The sequence below is a fragment of the Peromyscus leucopus genome, chromosome 11 (assembly GCF_004664715.2).
Source record: "Peromyscus leucopus breed LL Stock chromosome 11, UCI_PerLeu_2.1, whole genome shotgun sequence".
Taxonomy (NCBI): Eukaryota; Metazoa; Chordata; class Mammalia; order Rodentia; family Cricetidae; genus Peromyscus; species Peromyscus leucopus.
In genome coordinates this window covers 45,892,430-45,915,392 of record NC_051072.1, presented here as the reverse complement: position 1 = coordinate 45,915,392, position 22,963 = coordinate 45,892,430, and the positions used below count along the sequence as shown (strand labels likewise).

The following is a 22,963-nucleotide window of genomic DNA, read 5'->3' as shown; positions in this document are numbered from 1 at the left end:
ATTTATTTGGCGTCTTCCAGAAGCTCAGCATTCTCTTTGCAAAGGTATTTCCTCTGGCTTCACACCCACCTTGTCTGTCCTCTATTTTTATTGGCTCCTGGATGTTTGTCCAGGACAAGGGCCTCAGACATCACTTCTAAACAGTGCAATTTACTCTAGCACAGCCTACAGAAAACGGCCTTGAGGGCAGAGGAGAGGCCAGGGAAGATGTGACGTGGGCTTTAGACATGAAGGTGTGTCCCTATGGAGTTACCATACATATCTCTGGTACTTTGAGAAAGGAAGCACCCTCCTCCCACACAACCAACAATTTCTGTTTGTTTTTACATTTTCCCCCATTAAATCCTTGATTGTCCCCCCAAGAAATTATAGTGTTTGCTAACGCTGGCTTCTTGTTTCTGAAAGGGAAATGTCCCTTCATTAACTGATGACCACAAGTGTCTTTAACCAGGATAGTCTCCTCAGGTTGCTCTTCAATGAGCAACTTTCTGTATATGAATCGTTGATTAAGCAAACACTAGAAATGAGTTTTGTATTTGGGCTCCCCCCGCCCCCCTCACAGGACTCTCTAAAAGTCATACTTCATCAGATTGTGTCTCTTAGGAAAGAACTGAGATTCCTCACACAGCAAGTCACCATTGCTGTGGCAGAAACTTATCAAGGGCATAGATGATACCAGAGGCGTTATTAGCAAGAGCAAGCAAGTAATAAATCAGATGGCACATCAACTACATATGCAATAGAAGACTTGGAAGACGGAAGAACGAAAAGGGTAACCATGGTACAATCAACCATATTCCCTGAAATGACCCGATCATAAACTGGCTGTTTTGGCTCTTGGAAAAAGTTGCTGAAATAGCAAGATAAGGGGATAAGAGCCAACCCTGTTTTTTAATCAGAAACCTTTCCAATGGGCCTGGAATTACGAGTTCTAAATAAGCAGAAAGGTTACAGTGGCCCACACACCTCCCCTGCTCCACAGGATGGAGCCTGAGCTTCCAAAATGAGGAACGGGGGACATTTCACACAGGCCACTGTCAGCTGACCTGAAGCCACCATGCTAACTGAACTGAGGGAGCTAATCCACCTGTTGGCTTGAATGTCAGGCTCAGGATGGGAAACTCAATTTGGTAGCAAATTGGAATCAGATGTGATGGTAATAAAGTGAGAGAAATGAATGTGCCTTGGCCAAGACCTTGTGAACAGTGGCTGCCCGAGTCTGCAAATACCAAGAGGGTCAGCAATTGCAGGCTGAGCAGGGAGCACCTACTGCCCTAATGTATGGAGCCTACGTGCTAATAAATCAGCACAGGTCGGACATAAATGAACAGCATCAAGGCATTTTACTGCCTCAGCCCCCATGGTCCTCCATGTATGTGTCTTCATTTGATTTCCTTAATGTCAGGATAAGGTCACTAACACATACTTAGAAAATTAGATAAGATGTGTGGTATTGGCCCAGGCCATAAACCAAAGCTAGAATTTGGTATAGAGGGAATATGTGTTAAAAGCTGTATTAACTAAGAACTGGAAGTGGGAGAAAGTGGGATACAAAGGAAATGAAGGGGAAAGAAGCAACTATCTCAACTAAATATGTTTATTAATTATTCCAGATTAAGAACATATTTTAAAAGATTAAAGTTCTAAAAAATTATTTTTGTGGATACCGATTACTCTGTGACTTTGTTTAGGCTTGTTTTTGTTTGTTTATTTGGTTGGTTTGTTTTGAGATAGGGTCTGAGTTTGTAGCCCAGGCTGGCAATCCTCCTGTTCAGCATCTCAAGCACTGGGATTATAAGCCATGAGCCATCACACTTGTTCTTGGGGGCTTAGCATATTTTAGAATGCTAGTTATCACTATTTTCTTCATCCGCTCCTTATTCCCTTTCTAAGAATGTTAAATAGTTATGATGAAAATGAGTATGAAGTACAAATAATCTTTTCTGAGACAACTTGTCTTGAGATCTCTTGATAAGATCGAGAGTGGGAATGCACAGTGTGCATACACATAACCCCAGGACTAAGAAGGATGGGAGGATGGGGAATGAGGATGTCTTGATCCACACTGGGCTACAGCAAAACCCCTATTTCAAAGAGAGAGAGGACAGAGATAGACAGAGGCAGAGACAGAGAAAAGGCTGACAGACTAAGTGTACCAAAATGTCCTCAAATTTAAGAAGAGAAGCCATGCAGAATTCAGGATGACAGGAGAAGTCCAGTGAGTGAGTGTAAAGTCCGTACCAGCCAACTGTGGCCTCCAATGGGGGAGAGAGAGAGGGGAAGGAATGGCTTGCTGTGCTCATGAAGACAGCAAACTGCAATGTTATATATGTCTAAGAAGTTCTAACAGGTGTAATTTAAAAAAACATTTATAGCATTTAAGTATTGGGCAGCTATCTATACACAAAGTAACACCACTAAACACCCCGCATGTATTTAGAAAATTTCTGAACTATTCTTTTAAGAGATCAGTAAATTGATGCCATGCTAGTAAATTGGAGATATGCAGGGATCCAAGTAGTATTGTAGACTACCCCCTCCACCGAGTGTCAGCACTCAATTCACCTTCTCTTGGGGGGGGGCTAGACTTAATGACTCTAGTGACTCCCTCCCAGGAGCATCCGGCAGACACCTCCTTGACCAAACAATCATTCAGCGTCACAGGGGCAGGCTTTGCTGACATCAAATACCCTCTGATTGAGGATAAGGTCACTTCACACTTTGGTTGTCTTCCTAAAATTCTGTAACTCAACTCCATTGTCCTTATGCAAAAGCATCATGCACTCATAAAGAGAGAGCTATCCCAGTGCCTGTAAAACAAAGCTCAGAAAAATGTAAGGGAATGGAAAAGAAACTCTCAGAGATCAGAGAACACTAAAGAAGCAGGATGGCTACATGTATTGTAGACTCTTGGCTTGGATCCTGGATCAAGAAAAGTACGTTAGTTCACAGCCCAGTGATAAAAACACAGTTGAGCAGGGTGCAGGATGAAGTCACCAAGCATTTAATCCCAGCACTTGGGAGACAGAGGCAGGTGAATATGAGAGTTCCAGGCCAGTCAGGGCTATGCAGTGAGACCCTGTCTTCAAAAACCAACCAACAAACTTACATCTGTAGTTGACTTTTCGTTTTTGGTTTGGTTTGGTTTTTTGGAGACAGAGTTTCTCTGTGTAGTTTTGGTGTCTGTCTTGGATCTTGGTCTGTAGACCAGGCTAGCCTCAAACTCACAGAGATCCGCCTCCCAAGTGCTTGGATTAAAGGCCGTGTGCCGCCACCGCCTGGCTTGTGGTTGAGTTTTTAGCGAAGCACCAGTGCGACTTTCCTAGTCCTGACAACTATATTAAGGTTATGTACCATGCTATGTTGGCATTTGAGGAAGCTGGAAAGAGGACAGACAGGAATTCTCTGAACTATCATCCTCTATAATTCTAAAATTACCCCCCCATGTCACATAAATTAGATGGGGGATAATGGGGATGGTAGAGGAAAGGATGAACAAGTAATTATTAAAATGCTCAAGCTTGTTTGAAGGTTTTATTTAATCCTATGATTTAGAAAGCTATAGACATGGTCGAAGTGAGGGAAGACTGTGTAGAACTGGCAACGAAGAGGCATGAGGTACTTACATATGAAGAAGGCGGCTACACTGTACGAAAGAGCTGGATGTGGGCCATAAAAGGAAACGTACAAAGGAGTCAAAATTAGGGGCCCTAGCTACACAGCGTTTGACGGAAGAGAAGCTCGGCATCAATGTGTGACATCAAGACTGTCCATGTGGGGCTGTCACACTGAAGTGTCTGCAAAGGTGGATGGATGAATCCGGGTTCAAGAAAGGGGCTGGAACTAGAGACGGGCTGTGGAACCCTCAGCACATACGATGGTACAGAGAGCAATAAGCCTGGGGTGGGGTGGGCCGGTAAGAGAGAAGAGTCGGAAGAAGCAGGTGAGATGGACAGGACACAGTCCCACGGAGAAGCATGAAGGAGGTCCCACGCTAGCAGAAGCTGGGTCTCTTCAAAGCAACAGAAACTGAAGGGAGCTGACATGTAAGGATGCGGTGGGTCACAGACAACACTTTCTATCGCAACAAGATGACCGAGCAGACAGTGTCAGAACCTGGAAGTTCAAGTCCGAGAAGACGACGGACGGGTAATGCACCTGGAAGGGAAACGTGTCAGAGAGCGCCTCCTGCAGGTTGTACCTTTAACTGTCCCCACACCTTTATCTCACAGCTTGTGGCAGCTTCCTACGTGGTAAGGCTGCCTCTGGGCCTCTTGCTCCAGCGGGCAAGTGGGCAGTAAAGAGGAATATGATCTTCTGTCACCATCACAAAGAGAAGCAGGGCCAAAGCCGACCAATTCATGTCCAGGGAACTCCTCCAAGAAGGAGTTGGGGAATTGAAGACTGTGCAGCTTGCTTCTCCCAAACCCTGAAAACAAACAAAACGGCAATGACCGGAACAAACTACCTCCCAGAACCTTCCAGAAAGGAGGAGGTCCCATGTCCCTGTGGTCCCTGCTACTCTCTTCCCTTGGTCCTAGCATTTTCATCTTGTCACTGAGGGTTATGACCTGTGCTGACTGCTCTCTCTCTCTCTCTCTCTCCCTATGCATTTAGGGAGAGTCCCAAAAGCCAGGATGTGCACAGCAGCGGCCATGCCAGGCCATACATGGGGCCATATGAGGTGGAGGACAAAACAAAACACAACCTATTTAAAAGCTACTCAGGGAAACAGACCCAGACTCGCAATGAACAAAGAGGTCTCAGCAGGTGCGGGATTGCGCAGTCTAACCTGGATGTGTGCGTGCTAACGGGGAGAGAAAGTGACAGGGATGAAATCATTCTGCTCAAGGGGAAGTTCTGAGCAGTGGTTGACTTGGCTGAAGCAGGGATTCTGAAACCTGACTACACATTAATGTCACCGGGGAGCTTTTAAAACTGCCAGTGCCTAAGCACCACCCCCGGAGAGCCAGAGAGAGGGGAAAAACTGTTTGTAGCAATTGTTTATTAGAAGTTAGTTATTTTAAATCCCTTTAAAGACTACTAGTTTACATAAGCCCTTTACCTTAGGAGATTTTCTTTTCCTTTAGGGAACATTAATCTCCTAGGCTGTCATTGCGGTAGTGAGAGCTAAGCTGTGATGTTGTTTCCTGTGTGGGCAGGAAGTGGCACAGGAGAAAGACCTCTGTCACTCTAATGGTCACTCTGGCACCATTCTCCAGCAGGATGCTCACTGCCAAACACGGTGGCACAGCAGGCCAGGGTGGGGTCACCCAGAGGTCAGCTCTCCTAAAGGAACGCTTGGGTCACTTTCTTGACTCTGTCACCAAGGTCTTGAAGGCAGAGGACAGAAAGACTTGTGTCACAGAACTAACTGCATCTCACACAGTACTTCCTTCTGAACCTGAGCAGAAGGCAAAATTGGTTCCTGACCCTTGAAAGCTTCAGGAAACGGCCCCGGAAGCCAACAGTTTTCTGCGTGAAGAAAGTAAAGCTGGAAAAGTAGGAGATCTTCGTAGAAAAGTTTAAACGCGTACACACGTTGACCTAGAGCACACCTGTGAAATCCAAAGGGAACGGAGGCAAGCACAGGGTCCCAAAGCAGCCCCTCACTTCTTGAAGGACCTATTTCTCTTTTTCTGTCTACAATTATAAAGCCAACTGGCTGTCTGGACAGGATGCCAAGCATTGCCGTCGAAAAAGTCCACAGGAGACCAGCAACTGGCCGGAGGAGTAAGCCCGTCAGATAACAGCTGAAAAACTAAATTGAGGGCTGGGAGCCTGCGCACTGGGGTATCAGCACTTGCTACGTAAGCACAAGAACCTGAGTGTGGATTCCAGTATTCACCTAAGGAGCCAGGTGTAGGCACCCCCCCCAACCCCAACACAGTCGGGGGGTGGGGACAGCAGAATCACGGGGACTCGCTGGCTGCCAGCCCAGCTCCAGGCTCAATTAGAGACCCTGTTTCAAGGGGTAAGCGTGGTGATAGAGCAGGATACCCAATGTCCTCTCTGGCCTCAGCTCACATGCACAGGCTTACACACACACACACACACACACACACACACACACACACACACACACACATCATCTAGTACCATTTCTCCACCTATATCCATTGTGGAAAAAAAAAAAAAAAAAAAAAGAGGATGTTAGAACATTTTCCATTGCTACAACAAAATACGTTCGGTGGAGAAATTCTTAACCATAGGGGTTTGTGCAGCTCACAGTTTGGGAGGCTGGGGATCCAAGTGAAAACACCTCTGGCCTCATGGATGCTAACAGTGGCTAGAGCATGTGCAGAATAGAATACACGGTGAGACAGAAAGCCAGAGGGACTCGGGGCCAGGATAACTCTTTGCAATAACCCACTCGTGTAGGACCCAAGGTCCCGTAAGGGGGAAAGTAACCCCTCTTGCAGATGGCATCCTGTGTATGGCCACACCACCCTGACCACACGTTATCTCCCGTGAGCACAGCATCCCTGATGATGACCTAATGACTTCCCAGGCAGTTCTACCTTTTAAAGGTCTCCTCTTCTCTACATACTGACCTGCCCAAGGACCTAGCTTTCAAGACATGAACCTTTGGGGAACACACCAAGAAACCATATCTCAAACCACAGTAAGTATGCCAGAGAGGTGACGTGAGAGGCTGAGAGAAGGGCGATGAATGAAAATACAAGCAAGGGGATGTTGCAATGATGGTGAGGAGGAGGAGGAAGAGGAGGAGGAGGAAAACCTGCCCCTCGTATAAGTGAAAGGGACATTTTTAAAAAGTAAAACTGAAGTTATTCACTGTGGCTCTATAAATTTGGTTACTGTGAAGGCAAAAAATCTTCTGTCAAGGGTGAAGACAAGGGCACATTTGGGGATTAAAGCACGCGAAATGGGTTTCTTTTATTCAATCACACACACGTTAGCAAAGGTTGACATGGCAGAGGCCATGCCAGCTCTGGGGATAAAGGACTTCACTCGGTGTAAAATGCAGTGTGAAAAGGCATGGGATACAGGAGGGCTCTTCAATGTATTCAACAGCAAAGGGTGGGATGCTGGGTTTCCTCTGAGGAGGGTCAGCACGGCTCCCCTGTTATAAATGACGGCAACTTCTGATGGAACCAACACAGCCCTTAGCCTCTAAACGGTTCTCAATCTGGGGGTTGAACGACCTTTCACAGGGGTCACCTAAGACCATTGGAAAACACAGACATTTACATTACGATTCACAACAGTAGCAGAATTACAGTTATGAAGTAGCAATGAAAATACTTTTATGGTTGGGGGTCACCATAGCATGGAATTGTATTAAAGGGTCGCAACATTTGGAAGGTTGAGAACCACTGCTCTAGAAGCTCTGACTAAATTAAGTAAGTAGCAAAGCTCATTTTCCTTGACCAAAGTAATGAGTTGAGAGGTAACATGTGGCCCAAACTGGGTAAAGTAGATATAAAACGATGTTTGCTCGGGGAGCCCTGGAAAGAAGTTCATGAGCCTTATCCAAGAGAGTTAGCAAGAGAGGTAGGGAGCTCGTGATGGGCATCAAGGGTACATGGGGAAGATGGGGAGAAATAAGGCACCAGGTGACCCTTGTGAAACATTGGATCTAGCCTTGCATATTTTCTGGATACATGAACCAAAGAAGTCCATTGTTGCTTAAACCAGTTGTGTTTTGTTTTGATGATTCAAAAATTTCCAAGTGACACAATACTCTGCTTGCGTCTGCTTCACCTGCTCCTTCTACTGTAAGGTCTGGGCACTGGCTAGGCAGGCCCAGGACTGGCTGATGAAGTACTGCAGGGAGGCAAGGTCCAGTGCAGGATGGGTAGGGGTGAAACCCTTAGAGTGCTTGGGAAGTAGAGAGGAAAGAAAGCTCAATAGGACAGAGTGCAAAGGCAGGGGTGTAGCCACATTGGGGACTGTGTTCAAAGGGCTTGCATTTATCCTGTATGCAAGGGGCACTCCGTGGAGCACTTCAACAGGAGACGATGGCCAGGTAACACGTTAAAAAAGCTCCACTCCAGCCAAGTGGTGGTGGCACATGCCTTTAATCCCAGTACTCATGAGTTCGAGGCCAACCTGGGATACAGAGTGAGTTCCAGGAAAGGCACCAAACTACACAGAGAAACCCTGTCTCAAAAAACCAAGACAGCTCCACTCCAGCATTAGGGTGTTGCATGGCTCACAGATGGCAAACGAGCGGGGACATCCTAGAGGCTTGTTCTAGGATCCTGGGAGCAAGGCCGAGCACCAGCACCAAGGATGAGGAAGAGAAAGGCAGGCAGTAGGGAGGCAGGTTAAAGACAGGACTGAGCACACAGCATCGCAGGGATGTGAGAAGACATGCTTGGCTTCGGGGAAAGTCAGAAGAGCCATGATAAATAAGGGCAGGGTGCTACCCAGAGAAGAGGAGAGGGGGCTTCTGATGTAAAAGCACAGAGGGCTTTCAGAAGAGAAAAACTGGAAATCTGAAATGGATGAGGGAACAGTGAAACGTGTAAATAATCAACAGGGTTCCAGAGCACAGGAACAGGGATAGAGCTGCAAAGGAGAAAACTGGCAAAGCCAGTATCCCGGGCTTGGATGAAAAGTTAGCCTCCATCATGACAAATTCCTTTTCCACTCTACAGTCTCATGTAAATGGTCGGTACTGTGTGTCTATACTAAACTCAGCTACATCACAAATGTAACGGTGGCCTCTGACTTACTGCAAGTGGACAAACACTGGCCCGTTTAATCATCGCCATTATTCCTGCTTCACCAATGAAGGGATGGTGGCAGATGTCTCAGTGTGTCCTTAAATCCACACCCGCCTAGTCCAGGGAACAGAAAGTGTCCTTCCTTAACTAGGGCACAGCTGGGTATATTTGTACCAGTCTCCCCTCATGTCACCTTCTAAGGGGCTTCAGAGTGGCTAGCACCCTGCCAGTATCTGTCTGAAATGAGAGGCACAACTGACTTGGGCAGCTTCTTCTTCTAAGCAAATTTCACACTTAAATTGCTTTTACAGACTCTGATTTTATTTCAAGCACAGTCCTGCAAGCATGTTACTTTTAACACCGACTTTTCTCCAGCAGAAAAGGCGTACGTAACACACCAAATCATCAGCTAACCCTAAGTAAATGAGCAAGCGAAACAAGCTTCCTTTCCAATCACTTACTGTGGTTTGGGATACTTCCTAGTGGATTATGGCCTTGATGTCAAAACATCAAGCTTGGGAATCAGGCACGTGTGCTCTCAGTATTACCAAAGAGACATCCACTGGAGGGTTCAGTTCACAGACGTCTCTGTGGGGCTTGGCTGACAATAATGGACACATATGTGATTAGCAGCTGCACTTCACTGTGTTTACCATGTGCCATGCAATGTGCACACACCACCTCACAGTTAACAGCTTCGAACCTGTACTCATTGCCTACATGGTGTGCTCAATTTCCCCAAGAACAAAAGAACTCTTTCTGGGGAAAATGTTCGCGTCAACTTTAAAAGTTATAAAAACTAGTTTGGGTCATTTTGGAAAATCCAGCTTTTGAAATAAAAGAAGCTACAATAGAAAAAAATTAGACCCATCGAAGTTAATGCTTTAAAGATGTATTGATCCTGTTGGGGTGATGGCCCACTGGAGAACAAGAACCTGAGTTCAATCCTCAGACCTCAAGTAAAAAAGCCCCAGATGTGATTGATATACTTATAATCCCTGAGGAGGTAGACAGGGCTTACTGACCAACCAGACTGGCCCACTGGAACTGTGAGGTCCTTTCTTAAAAAGAAAAAGTGGATGGTATCTAAGGGACATCATCTGAGGATATCTCTGACTTACACACACACACACACACACACACACACACACACACACATACAGAGAGAGAGAGAGAGAGAGAGAGAGAGAGGTGGGGGAGGAGAGCGAGACATGCCCACATCACACAAACAAAGGAAACTGATCATATATAAAAAGACAAACTTAAAGAAACAGCTTTAGTCCAACCCAAGGCAATGCTACACAGGGCCCCGAAGAACCTCAGCCTCCTCTGCCTCCTTTACAGCCCAGTTTCCTGAACTACAAAACAAGGTTCGTACAGCTTATCCCAGGGCACATTCAGAACCACGGCAGTGTTCTCATGCTTCTCTGTTCTGATGCTCCCAACACCCTAGACCCCAGCCCATCCCACCTAAATATATGCTCGGACTCGCTGAGGGAGGCAGGCAGGGCACAAAGGGCCTAGATAACATGGGTCAAGGTCATGAGCAACAGTCGGTCCGGAGACTTGAACCTGGCCAGGATTTAGTGAAGGCTCCAGCAAAGACACACCCAGTTATTCCATTAAGAGGGACACCCCTCTGTCTGGACATCAAAACACCAATGCAAGATGCTGAACGTAATTGCTTTAAAGACAATGCAAATTGGAAGTTCCTTCAGCATCTGTATAAAATTAAGGTCACTGTGAACAAGGTCTGCCTTCTTTCTGTCGTTAGAACAGACTTATGAAGCCTTTTTGATAAACAAGCATATCAACCCTGCCACTTAACTGTGTTTCTTGCTCCTGGGGCAAGCCTCTGACCCACAGTGAGCGGAGATAAAAAGGCCACACTACACAGCTGTGCTCCACAAGGTCCCACAATGCTTTCAGGTCTTCCATCCATTACCAGCCAATTACAGTAAAGTCAAAATATTGATCTGCAAACCCCTATATGGGAAGAAAGTTACCATCGACTTTTGTTGCTTACTGTTGGGTCCAATTCTCTGGAATCAATAAAAGCTACAATGTTCATAAGCTTCTAAAAAGAGAGTTAATATAGTGGATATGAGACACCTTTTAGAATCATTATAGATCTATAGGATTCTCCATCAGCACTGTGGCAAGCATCTTCAGCGTTCAAAAGCCTTATTTGATTTCAAAGTCTTCTCATTACCCAGGAAAATGCCCTGGGAAAGAAGTGAATATCAATGCCAGGGAATGAAAATAGAAGCAATTAGAAAGAACCCTGCCAGGCAGAACCTCCCTTTCACCTTCGGGTCTCTCATTTATCCACACCCAAATCACGGCCCCACCCACAGTGGAGTACTCATCGCCGGGGTCACTTTTTAAACGGCTATATCTCAAGTGAGACTTCAGACGAGTTTTGCTGACACTGGATTCCAAGCCCCATCGGGGAAGACCAGCTTGCCGGTAGTGTTTTTAATAAACAACACTTCAACTGCTCCTAATATAAAGAATCAATATCCTTTTATGAACTGATTTTTAAAAATCAGATAGTAATTCAGAGATTCCACTAAAATCACAGACAACCGTAATACAAAGAGAGAAAGGATTTTTATAGAACTCGGAAGCAGGGCAGGATGAGACTGTCTGACCAGGGACAAAGGGTTTACTCTGGTGAGATGAATCATTTTTATTTACTAAGGGGACCTCTTGGTTTACCCAGCAGTCACAGTTCTGAAGGCCTGTTTTAGTGTAGAAATTTATTGGTAGATGAGCTCAAGGGAGCGCTTGAAAAACTATATGAAGCTAATACCCACAAGTCTACTTTCTTCAGGCTATTCCTCTCTATATAAATGCAAAAGACGACACAAAATATACATGCAAAATGGATGCAGGCCATGGAGATTAATGGCTCACATATTCAAATAATCGATAATGTGAACGTAAGCCTCTAACAGTGCTGAAATTTATTGTAAAGAGATGGCCCAGTAACATAAACAATTGATTTGGATGTATTTCACTTAGGAAGTAATAGATCCTACTTGTGACAGAGTACAGAATCTGACATTTTCAAAAATATTTTTTAAAGGTTTATTTTATTTTTAAGTGTGTGTGTGTGTGTGTGTGTGTGTACACGTGCGTGTGCGCGCACACATGCGTGTGCATGTACAAGAGAGGGTATGTGGTGTGCATGTGTGTCTGTGATGTGTATGTGGTGTGTGTGTATGTATGTGGTATATGTATGTGGGGTATGTGTGTGATGTGTGTGTGTGTGTGTGTGTGTGTGTGAAGTGTGTATGTGTGTGGCTATGTACATGTGAGTGCAGATGCACTCAGAACCCAGAAGTAACAGATCCTCTTGGATTTCAGGCAGCTGCAAGCCCTCTCCCCTCCACCCCGCCCTTCATGTGGGTGCTGACAAGTGAACTCAGGTCCTATAGAAAAGCAGTATGTACCCTTAACTGCTGAGCCTTCTCACCAGCATTCAGAATTTGACTTTTTTCCCCCTTTCCTTTTCTTTATTTTTAGTATTTTATCCAATGTACAGCTGGAAGCATGCTGGAACTGGGACCTGTGAGGAAGATGGACGCCCTGTCTCCCATTTCACACCTTTATCCCAACAGCACTAGCAAAAACGGTGCTATCATGGCCGCTGCTGCAAGGCCAGGCTGTGCTGTGCATTCTCACTGGCTTGCTGGAAGCCTTACCACTACCCTGGACAATGGTAAGATTACCAGTATTTTCCTAATAGGGAGGCTGAGTCTAGCAAACTATATGATGATGTGCCCAGTGCCCACAACATTACATCAAGGACGGTAGAGAGGAGACACAAGTAGCCTCTGTCCTTGCAGATGCTGTTTGAATGCAACACACTCACTCTGCACATTTGGTCACAAACATTTTCTGTTCTTTGCAGATAAGTACATTCCCAGTTGGACATCTTCCAAAAGTCCTTCCCACCGACTTCCACAAGTCAGCTTCGGAACTGTGGATCCTAACACACAGCATGTGTCAAGATAACCCAGACGCCTCGAGTGAAGGCGGCTCCATGTTTCCCAGAAAATATTACCAAGGAATCTGTAAACTGGGTCTAGGTTCTATCAGAAACAAGTCGTGGAAACATTGATTACAGACCTGTCAATTTGTTTCCCTTTCCTAAAATAAATTTGGGGGAGCTTCACAGTGTGTACTAATGACTTTGAAGTTAACCAAAGAGACACTAAGCTTAATGGCATTGCGTTTGTGACAGTTAATTAGCAGAAAATATTTCAGTGCAGGGAGGTTTGGGCTTTTTTTTAAGCATCAAAAGCAATAAAAGGCTCTGGGGTTTTAATTGCTTCTTCCCAAAGACTGACTTCTGGTCCTCTCCCTGCAAAGACACAATCCTCCCTTCAAAGTCAAAATGGTCCCTTGTGACTTCTGTGATCACAAGGACCCTGACTGGGGTGGACATTTAAATTTGAGCTCTAAGAAGATTTTCGTAACATAGATTATTGTTGTTCTCCAAACTTTAAAGAATTCAAAGCACTAGATCCTTATGCTTACTACACACGAACGCAGCCAGCCACCTGCAACACTGGTGAATGGAGGTGTTTGCTCTGCTTCCCACAGAACTACACCTATGAGGTTCTTTCAGAAAATGAACAAGCACACTAGACAACACTGGACTGATATGTACATTGCCCTGAAGAAAAGGTGTGTGTCCTTGCGCTGAATTCTCTGGACTGCCTTGGAAGTATGAAATGGATCACTGAGTATAGATCTTTCCCCCACAGAACACAGCTGAAAACACAATGAAACTGTATCAAAATTTAAATAATGTGGGTTGGGGGTGGGGGGCAAACTTAGGAGCAAGACAACTCTGAGCCATGCTGAGGCTGGGGATCCTACAAGGTCACACAAAACATCTCATTATTTAGATAAGTTGATGAATTTGTACCCATTTTTTTTTTTAAAAAAAGTTCTTGTCATTTTAATACTAGCTTTAGAATAGAAAAAGGAAAAGCAAGCTAAATTACATTAAGTTTAATTGGGTATCAATCAAAAACCAAGAATTGTGGCTAAATTGAACGGCAAGAGACTCACATGGCCTTGAGAAATAAATATATATATCCTAAATGTTAAGTCCTTTATGTCAACCCAAGCATCCTTAGGGTCGTCAGGATGAATGTGCTGAAGGGGTGGAGCCTCAAAGCAGCAGCAAGGCACCGTGGACCACAAGACTCAGGAGTCTACACTGCAAGGTGAATGCCAGCCTCTGTTTGCTGATGGCTTTGGGCAACTTCTGTGTCCTGTCTGTGACTTTCTTTCATCAATGGAAATTACAGTTCTCTGTTGTTAGGAGGATTCGATAAAAGAATTCACATAAAACACCGAGTAATGGATCCAGCACACAGTGAGCCCTCTCCCATTGTTATTATTCTATCTTAAATATGTATGCACACACCTGACACTGCAACCCCCAGGGTTTTGCCTTTGCAGAATGCCATATAATAAGTTATCATGCTGATATATATGTTCAGCGCACCAAAAGACAGATTAAAAACTAGTAACAAATTTAAATACACTCTAAGCCCACTTGAATGAAAGCTTAGAGAATCTATTCTATTCTTGTGTTATCGATAGGACTCTCAGGTGCTTTCCAAATAGCTCTATTTAAGCCCAAATGGATTATCTAGGCACTTGAAATTGCCATTTATCAAGCATGAAGACCACCTCTTAATGAAAAGCAAACTTCTTAAAGGGCTCCAATAGTATCCAAACAAACACTACATATACCAGCATATATCCCAAGCATTCTATAGCCATATATTTTAAGCAGCCCTTTTTTTTTTTTTAAATCTCGTGTAGCTTTCATTAAATTATAAGAGGAAAAGGTTACTGCTTACTATGACCAGGAACTATATGCTAGATTCTTTGTGTTTGATGCTGCATTTTCCCAAGTCCACCTTTCATCAATAAGTAACAGTGTTGCTTTAACTAAAAAGTGTGGAAAATTCTGATTGAATTTTCCACTTCAAAGTACACAAAATCATTTCATCTAACATGCTGTGTTAGAAAATCTATGCTCCATGCTGACCTCCTGTTGCAGCCCATTTCGAGGAGCAGTGATACACCGTGTCGCCCTGCATGGCTGCTGAAGGACAGTAAACATATTGGCTGCAGAATATTTTAAAAAATCCCCTACTCCACATAGATCCCAGCTACTGTCAAAAATCACAAACATGGTTGCATTCTATCTGTGTGAAAACATGACAGAGCTCTAAGAGAAATTCCCACAATAAATAAAAGCAGCTCTGTGTACTTGCAGAACACAGAGCTGAAGCCAGACTACCCAAGGCTTGCAGTGAGAGAGGGAAGGGAGAGGAAGACTCAGCCCCAGTGATACACCCAGCGGTGGATAACAGAAGACATTGGTAACTGTGCCCTTCTTTAATCAAGGTTAAGACAGAATGTAGACGAGATCATCACGGATAGTGATGAGACACAGTACACGGTACTACGGCTTCAGTACACACAGGAAGGAAGGTAACATGCTGCTTGAATTTTCCTTTGCTCTGCGGCCTAGGCAGTTTGCTGTCTTTTTTTATTGGGGGGATATGACAGCTGATCAGCTTATTTCCTGGACTACTAAACTAGGACAGTCCTTGAATAGGTTAAGCAGCTGAGAACAGTAGGCTACAACAAAGAGTATGAACTCATCAAGCAGGAATACCTAAGTAATGCTGTTGTAACCAGAGAGGCTTCCAGGTTCGAGCACTTCCCCCATGCCCACGCTTCCTGGTCCTCCATGGATGCAGTGAGAAAGATGCATTTCAGGTTCATGGAATGGCCACCTAATTGGGAATTCTTCATGTTCCCCCAAACAAAGAGGTACAGAATACATTGGATTTCACATTTCTACAAACCATGTTTGGAACTTCCATTGTTATTATTGTCCAATGAGAAACATTTCAAGTCTCTTGTGAAAACATTGTGTCCAAGTAAGATCTCCCCAAGACTATTATCATCAGTCTTGACCTGTTAGGAGCAAGGACAAAATCTGCAAGGCTTCTCCATTAACTGGAACCATGAAACATCAGGCTGGAGACAAAATTCTTCTTCTTCTTCTTCTTCTTCTTCTTCTTCTTCTTCTTCTTCTTCTTCTTCTTCTTCTTCTTCTTCTCCTCCTCCTCCTTCTCTCTCTCCTCCTCCTCCTCCTCCTCCTCCTCCTCCTCCTCCTCTCTCTCTCTCTCTCTCTCTCTCTCTCTCTCTCTCTCTCTCTCTCTCTCTCTCTCTCTGATACTGACACACACACAGGTTTAACTGAGTCCTACTTTTACTATAACGCTAGAATAACCACAGAGAAGACAAGCCAGTAAGAGCAAAAACACTGATGACAGCTTATGTTGGAGAGGATGTGGAGCAAGGGGCACACTCCTCCACTGCTGGCGAGAGTGCAGACTTGTACAGCCACTTTGGAAGTTGATATGGCGTTTCTCAGAAAATTGGGAATCAACCTACCTCCAGATCCATCTATACCACTCTTGGGCATATACCCAAAGAATGCTCAATTATACACTACAAGGACACAAGCTCAACTATGTTCATAGCAGCATTATTGTTATAGCCAGAACCTGGAAACAACCTAGATGCCCCTCAACAGAAGAATGGATAAAGAAAATGTGGTACATATACACAATGGAGTACTACTCAGCTGTAAAAAACAATGATATCGCCGGGCGGTGGTGGCGCATGCCTTTAATCCCAGCACTGGGGAGGCAGAGGCAGGTAGATCTCTGTGGGTCTGAGGCCAGCCTGGGCTATAGAATGAGTTCCAGGACAGGCTCCAAAGCTACACAGAGAAACCCTGTCTCAAAAAAAACCAAAAAACAATGATATCATGAAATTTGCAGGCAAATGGATGGAACTAGAAAAGATCATCCTGAGTAAAGTAAACCAGTCCCAGAAAGACAAACATGGTATGTACTCACTCCTAAGTGGATATTAGCTGTAAAGCAAAGGATAACCAGGCTACAATCCACAGCCCCAGAGAAGCTAGGTAACAAGAAGGCCCAAGGAGGGATGCATGGATTTCCCTGGGAAGGGGAAATAGAAGGAGATCTCTTGGGTAAACTAGGGGTGGGGGAATGGGAACATGAGGGATCAGGTTGGGCAGGTTGGGGGTGCAACAGAGCGGGAGAGCAATGAAAGAGATGTCTTGATGGGGGGATGCATTTCAGGGTTAGGAGTAAACTGGTGCCGGAGAAACTCCCAGGAATCCACCAGGATGACCTCAGCTAAGACTCCTAGCAATAGTGAGGAGGGCACCTGAACATCTCCTGTAATCAGATTGGTGACTACCCGAATTACCATCAGAGAGCCTTCAACCAGTAACTGATGAAAGCAAATGCAGAGATCCACAGCCAAGCACTGGGCCGAGCTCTGAAGAGAGGGAAGAAAGACTGTATGAGCTGCTCTGAAGAGAGGGAAGAAAGACTGTATGAGCTGGGGGGGGGGGGGGGGGGGACGGGACGACGCAGCACAGAAACAACTAATCTAGGCTCACAGGAGCTCACAGACAGATAGGGAGTCTGCATGGGACAGACCTAGACTCTCCACATATGTGTGACAGTGAGTAACTTGGTCAGAATTTATGGGGCTCCTAGCAATGGGATCAGGGCCTGTCCCTAATGCTTGAGCTGGCTTTTGGGAGCCTCTCCCCATACTGGGTTGCCTCACTCAGCCTTCATACAAAGGGAGGAGCTTAGTCCTGCCTCAACTTGATATGCCATGCTTTGTTGATACCCATGGGAGGCCTGCCCCTTTTTTTAAGGGAAACAGAGGAGGAGTGGATGAAGGAGGGGAATCCAGGCAGAAGGGAGGCAGGGGGAGGGAACAAAAGAGGGGGAAACTTTGGTCAGGATGTAAAATAAAAGAAAAAAATTAATTAATAAAAATTTTTAAAAAAGAAGACAAGCCAGATTAATGCCACACTATGTACTCCCCAGTGTGTAGTAACTTGAAATCTGTCTTGAATTTCACAATGAGGAAAGAGGGAGGTGGCCTATGCTGTAATTCAACAACTCACAAGACTGCAGCCACAAATGCAAACAAAGACAGAAAACAAGGGCACAGAAACAAAGGCTTGTGCAACCACAGTGATCAAGTCTCTAAAGAAATCAACTCGAGACACACAAATCCATGACCACCATGATGGGTCCACAGTTCATGTGAAAGAAAACTCACTGAACGTGAACACGGACTACTACCACTCCAGTGTGCTCTACCAGTGACAGGAAACAGAACTGTGTTCTAGTTATCAATGGCCAAGGCTTGTCTTTGTTCCCCTTTCTCTATCAACACATTTCTTCTTTCTAAGACTTCTATTGTAATGTGGACAATTACAGCCGGCCATTACTCATAGCAATATGTCGAAAGATCAGAAGCAAAGTTCAAAAGGAAACATATATGCTTGCCTGGTTCCTCCTGGCTCCACCCATGGCCAATTCTCTCTCCTGTCACTCTACCAGGGTTGGGAGTGGCCCTGGGTCTTTTCTGTCCTTTAAAGAGGTTTATTACTACTCAAAAGCTTTTGTTTTGTTTTAACATGGGGTCTCACTGCGATGCCCAGGGTCTTGGTATTATCTTATGAGTCTGAAAAACAATTATGCTCCAGGATACAGGGGCAAACACATGACAACATGAATGAAGACAGACAATTTCTGCAGATAGAACTAAACATATGAACAAAAAGGGGAAAGCCAGAATTCAAAATACATCAGAAGGAAATGGGCTTATTCATTGGAAGAGCAAAATGAAGGGTTGATGCTGAAATTAAAACAGTCGAAATCACGCAAACTAATTGACAAGAGAAAAAAGAAAAACCGAGACAGGAGTTTCGAGGGTCTGTGGGACAAGTCAAATTGTGCAATCTATGCCTAGGTGGAATCCCCAGAAGAGAAACAAGCCAGTAGACCATGGCCAACGTGTTCTAAAACTCAGTAAAGGTGACCAGTCCACACTCAAGAGGCACAGGGAAGCCCAGGCAGAACCCGAAGAAAACCATATTCAGCCATTTTAGTCAAATTGCTTTTTCAGGTAGGAGGTGTGTCAAAATGTGGGAGGTAATGGGGACTGGGTGTTTATCAAGGTTACACACATGCATTTGCACACACATCCCCAACGTGCATGCGCACGAACACACACACACACACACACACACACACACACACACACACTCACACTTGAAAAAAATGTGGAGTAGGCTGTTGTGTACCTATCCTCTCAGTCCTTGGGAAGCAGAGGCAGGAGGACTTTGAGTTTGAGACTAACCTGGGTAACCTGGGTTACATGTAGTGCCAGGTCCACTGGCATACACGATGAGATCCGGTGTCAACAATACTAAATGAATGATCTGGCAGAGGATGTGTCAAGACACTGCGTCAATTAGAGAAAGATCAGCAGGCTGGCCTCTGAGCAGTGGCCAAGCAAATGCCTCTGAGCTGACCAGCTCCTCTCCTAGAGACTGCTGGGAAATGCTCCTTCCAGGACTCCATCAGAATCCACAGAAGCAAGACAAAACCCGACCAGACTCGTCTGGTCACACATCTGAGTTCCTTTTCAAAGCTGTCTGTCATGTTCTGAAGAACCTTTTTGCCTGTAGGATGGGTGGACACAGAGACACACAGGACCCAGAAGCCCTTGAAGGCAAGGGGATCCTTGGAGTCATTTTTTCATACATCCAGAAGCCATAATGAGTAACCACTGTACTTAACCTAGTCTATGATATTTTCACCTCTGAGGTAAAATTTTTCTTATTCTCATCTTGGCGATTTTCCTGGAACACAGGTCTTGGGTGAATCGAATTCTGACGACCCTGAGAAAAGTCAACAACATCTGCAAGTCACCATTGTTTTTTTTTTTTTAAGACCTAGAAAAAAAAATTCCCCTAAGAACAGTTGGGCAGTAACACTTTACCCATGTACACTAGACCTTTATCAGCCACATAAATAAAGCAAGGACTCAGTACAGCCAAAGCTCTTGGAAGTACCCAACCTCAATAGATACCCAACGACGATGACGAGCATGGCGGGGTGAGTTAGTGACTAGGTGGCAACTGGTTTGGGAACACTGGATGCTGCAAGAAGGAGCGTGAGAGAGAATGAGTGTCAACAAGAGAGAACACACAGCAGGCTTGCATTAGGAATGAAACCCCCCAGTGAAGGAATCTTTCCTCTCTGATTTTAATCACAGCATTCCAGTGAATTCAATGCAGAAATTCCAGTGATTGAAATATTGAAAGCCACAATTATCATCTTTATACTTGTTCTTTAATGTAACTTGTAACCCAATTACAGCCTTTCCTTAAACACAAAGAGGGAAAAAACCCTGCCATTTTATTGGATAATAAATTGGGATGAGGCTACTTACATTCCTAATTATATGTATTTATTGGATACTGTGTGATGATCTCATGCACATATATTATGTGTGGTGGTCAAACCCGGGTAATTAGCATCTCCCCCTTAAACATTTCTCATTCTGCTTATGTTGAGAGGCCTTTTTTTCTGATTTCTTTGTGAAACAAGTAATAAATTCTCATAAACTCCGGGTAACTTACTGTGTTGTCGAACATTAGAACTTATGCCTCCTATCTAACATCATTATGGTAGCCATTATCTACAAGCCGCAGCATGAAACACAAAGACTTTGAGAAAGACAGGAGAAATTCAAAGCATCCTGAAAACCCGCTAAGGATATCCCAAGGGGAAGCTCTGGGGAATGGAAATTCTACTCCTTTTCTCTGGGTGTTGGTTACAGAGTTATCATTGGTCCATGAAAGTTCCCTGACCTTTGTGTTCTTCTGGGTGCATCTTACTCAGCAGAAACAGCAGCGTCTCACACCTACAGGATAATATCTGACTTGAAATATCTGTGTATGTGTGTGTATGAGAAGGAGAAAGGAAGGGGGAAGAAAGGGAAGGGGGAAGGGGGAAGGGGAAGAGGGAGAGAGAACAGTAGGAGGAGGAAGAGGAAGAGAAAGAAGACAATGACAATGACTAGGAGGTGACAAGAGAAAGCTGACCGCACTCACCTTCAAGTGCAGCTACTAAGTCCCCAGACCCAGCTACAAAAAGGATGCTTAGCACACATGAGCGGAACTGAATTCCAAAGATACTTCTCAGGTTGTCATTTGGAAGGGCTCTAGTACTGTGTTTATATGGATCTCCTGGAAAGCAAGTGGAATCTACTTCCCAGAGAATTATCCGAATGAGTTAAGGGGGACATGAAGTTAGCAAACACTGGGGTAAATTAACGGCCCTTCCCTTCTCGATCTTGTTCCAGCGTATCCTGCCCTTTGTTATAATAACTTGGTGAATGTGGGCCGGCAAGATGTTTCAATGGGTAAAACTGGTTGTCATATAAGCCTGATGACCCGAGTTTGATCGCCAGAATGTACATAAAAAAGCCAGATGCCATGGCACATATCTGTAATCCCAGGACTCCCAAGCTGAGATAAGAGGTAGAGTGAGGAAAATGGCCTGGGAGCTCCTGGGCTAGTTAGTGCAGAGCATGAAACAGAGCAGACTCAAGAGACACCTTTTTACAAGGTGGAAGTGAGAACTGACTCCTGAGAAACTGTCCTCTGACCTCACACACGCACCACGCTGGTTATGCCCTCTCACAACAATAATAAAGGAAGGAATTAAAATTTAAAGTGGATGAGCTTTAATAGTCCATTGTTAGAAGGATCCAGTTAGGAGTCAGAAGTCACCAGGTGTCTATGGGGTATTTAGAAATAACTTAGGAAAAGAAAAATGCTGGGTTAGAAGATTCTGCGGTTTTTTTTCCTCTTAAAATAAATTACCCATTTGTGTGTGTGTGTGTGTGTGTACAAGCACATGCACACATGCTTCTTTTTGTATGTACACTATGTATGTGCCCATGGAGGCCAGAAGAGGGCATTAGATCCCCTGGAACTGGAGTTACAGGTGACTTTGAGTCTCCGGATAAGGATTCTGGGAACCAGCTGGGCGGTGGTGGCGCATGCCTTTAATCCCAGCACTTGGGAGGCAGAGACAGGTGGATCTCTGTGAGTTCGAGGCCAGCCTGGGCTACCAAGTGAGATCCAGGAGAGGCGCAAAGCTACACAGAGAAACCCTGTCTCGAAAAACGAAAAAAAAAAAAAAAAAAAAAAAAAAAAGGATTCTGGGAGCCAAACCCAGGTCTTCTTCGAGTCTCAAGTACTCTTAATCATTGAGCCATCTCTGCAGCCCTAGGGTTTTTCTCTTCTCTCTCTTCCATTTTCCCCCTTGGACAGCATCTTGCTATGTAGCACAGGCTGACCTCCATCTTTTAATTCTCTTGTCTCTACCTTTTGAGTTCTGGAATTATAGAGACATGTGCCACCAGGCACAGATTTGGACTTCTTAATGTTACATTTAAAAAAACACAGATAATGGGTATGTCCCTTTGTGACACAATAGTAACACATTTTTCTCCATGGAGATGGGTACATACACCTATAGCATCACAGATGTAAACCACACGTGTGTGTGTGTGTGTGTGTGTGTGTGTGTGTGTGTGTGATGTTGTATACCTTAACCATACACTGTAAACTTAAACTCTGCTTTGAATATGTAATATGTTCACATGTATAAAGAGATGCTTGATTTTTTAAATCCATTTGATCCATTTTCTGTGTTCCTCTCCCAGACAAAACTAATGTTAAAGGAGACATATTAAACCTCTCCCCTCTGATTCTTCTTTGATCAGATTTTCCTCATGGAAAGAGCATCTGCTTTCTCTCATAGCTCCGTGGCTTCCATGGCCCAAGTGAACTACAGTTTGTCCACTTAGTTAACTTCTGAAAGTCATTTGGGTTATTTCTAATATTTTTTAAATTAATTTAGTTATGTATACAGTGTTCTGCCTGCATGCGTGCCTGCTTGCCAGAAGAGGGCACCAGATCCCATTATAGGTAGTTGTGAACCACATGCTGGGAATTGAACTGAGGTCCTCTGGAACAGCAGTCAGTGCTTTTAACCTCTGAGCCATCTCTCCAGGCCCTGTTTCTAATATTTTTATATTAAGATTTATACTGTAATTAATAATCTTTTGGGGGGCTTATTTCACAGGTATGTGGGTGTAATCTGATGGCTACCCTCCCTCTTCAAAATACCTGTATGTCCAGTGGTACTGGTTAGTTCTGCTAAATATCTTTCTGAAGAGCTTGTACTAATTTACTTCCATCAGCAATGTTAGTGGGGGCGGGGAGCAAT

General features: G+C 44.5%; 1 protein-coding gene across 6 annotated transcripts in view; it reads right to left on the bottom strand.

Moving 5' to 3' along the window:
* Positions 1-22,963, bottom strand: part of Mast4 (microtubule associated serine/threonine kinase family member 4) — a 591,291-nt gene that overhangs the window by 278,638 nt on the left and 289,690 nt on the right. The gene's annotated exons all lie outside the window — the stretch shown is intronic.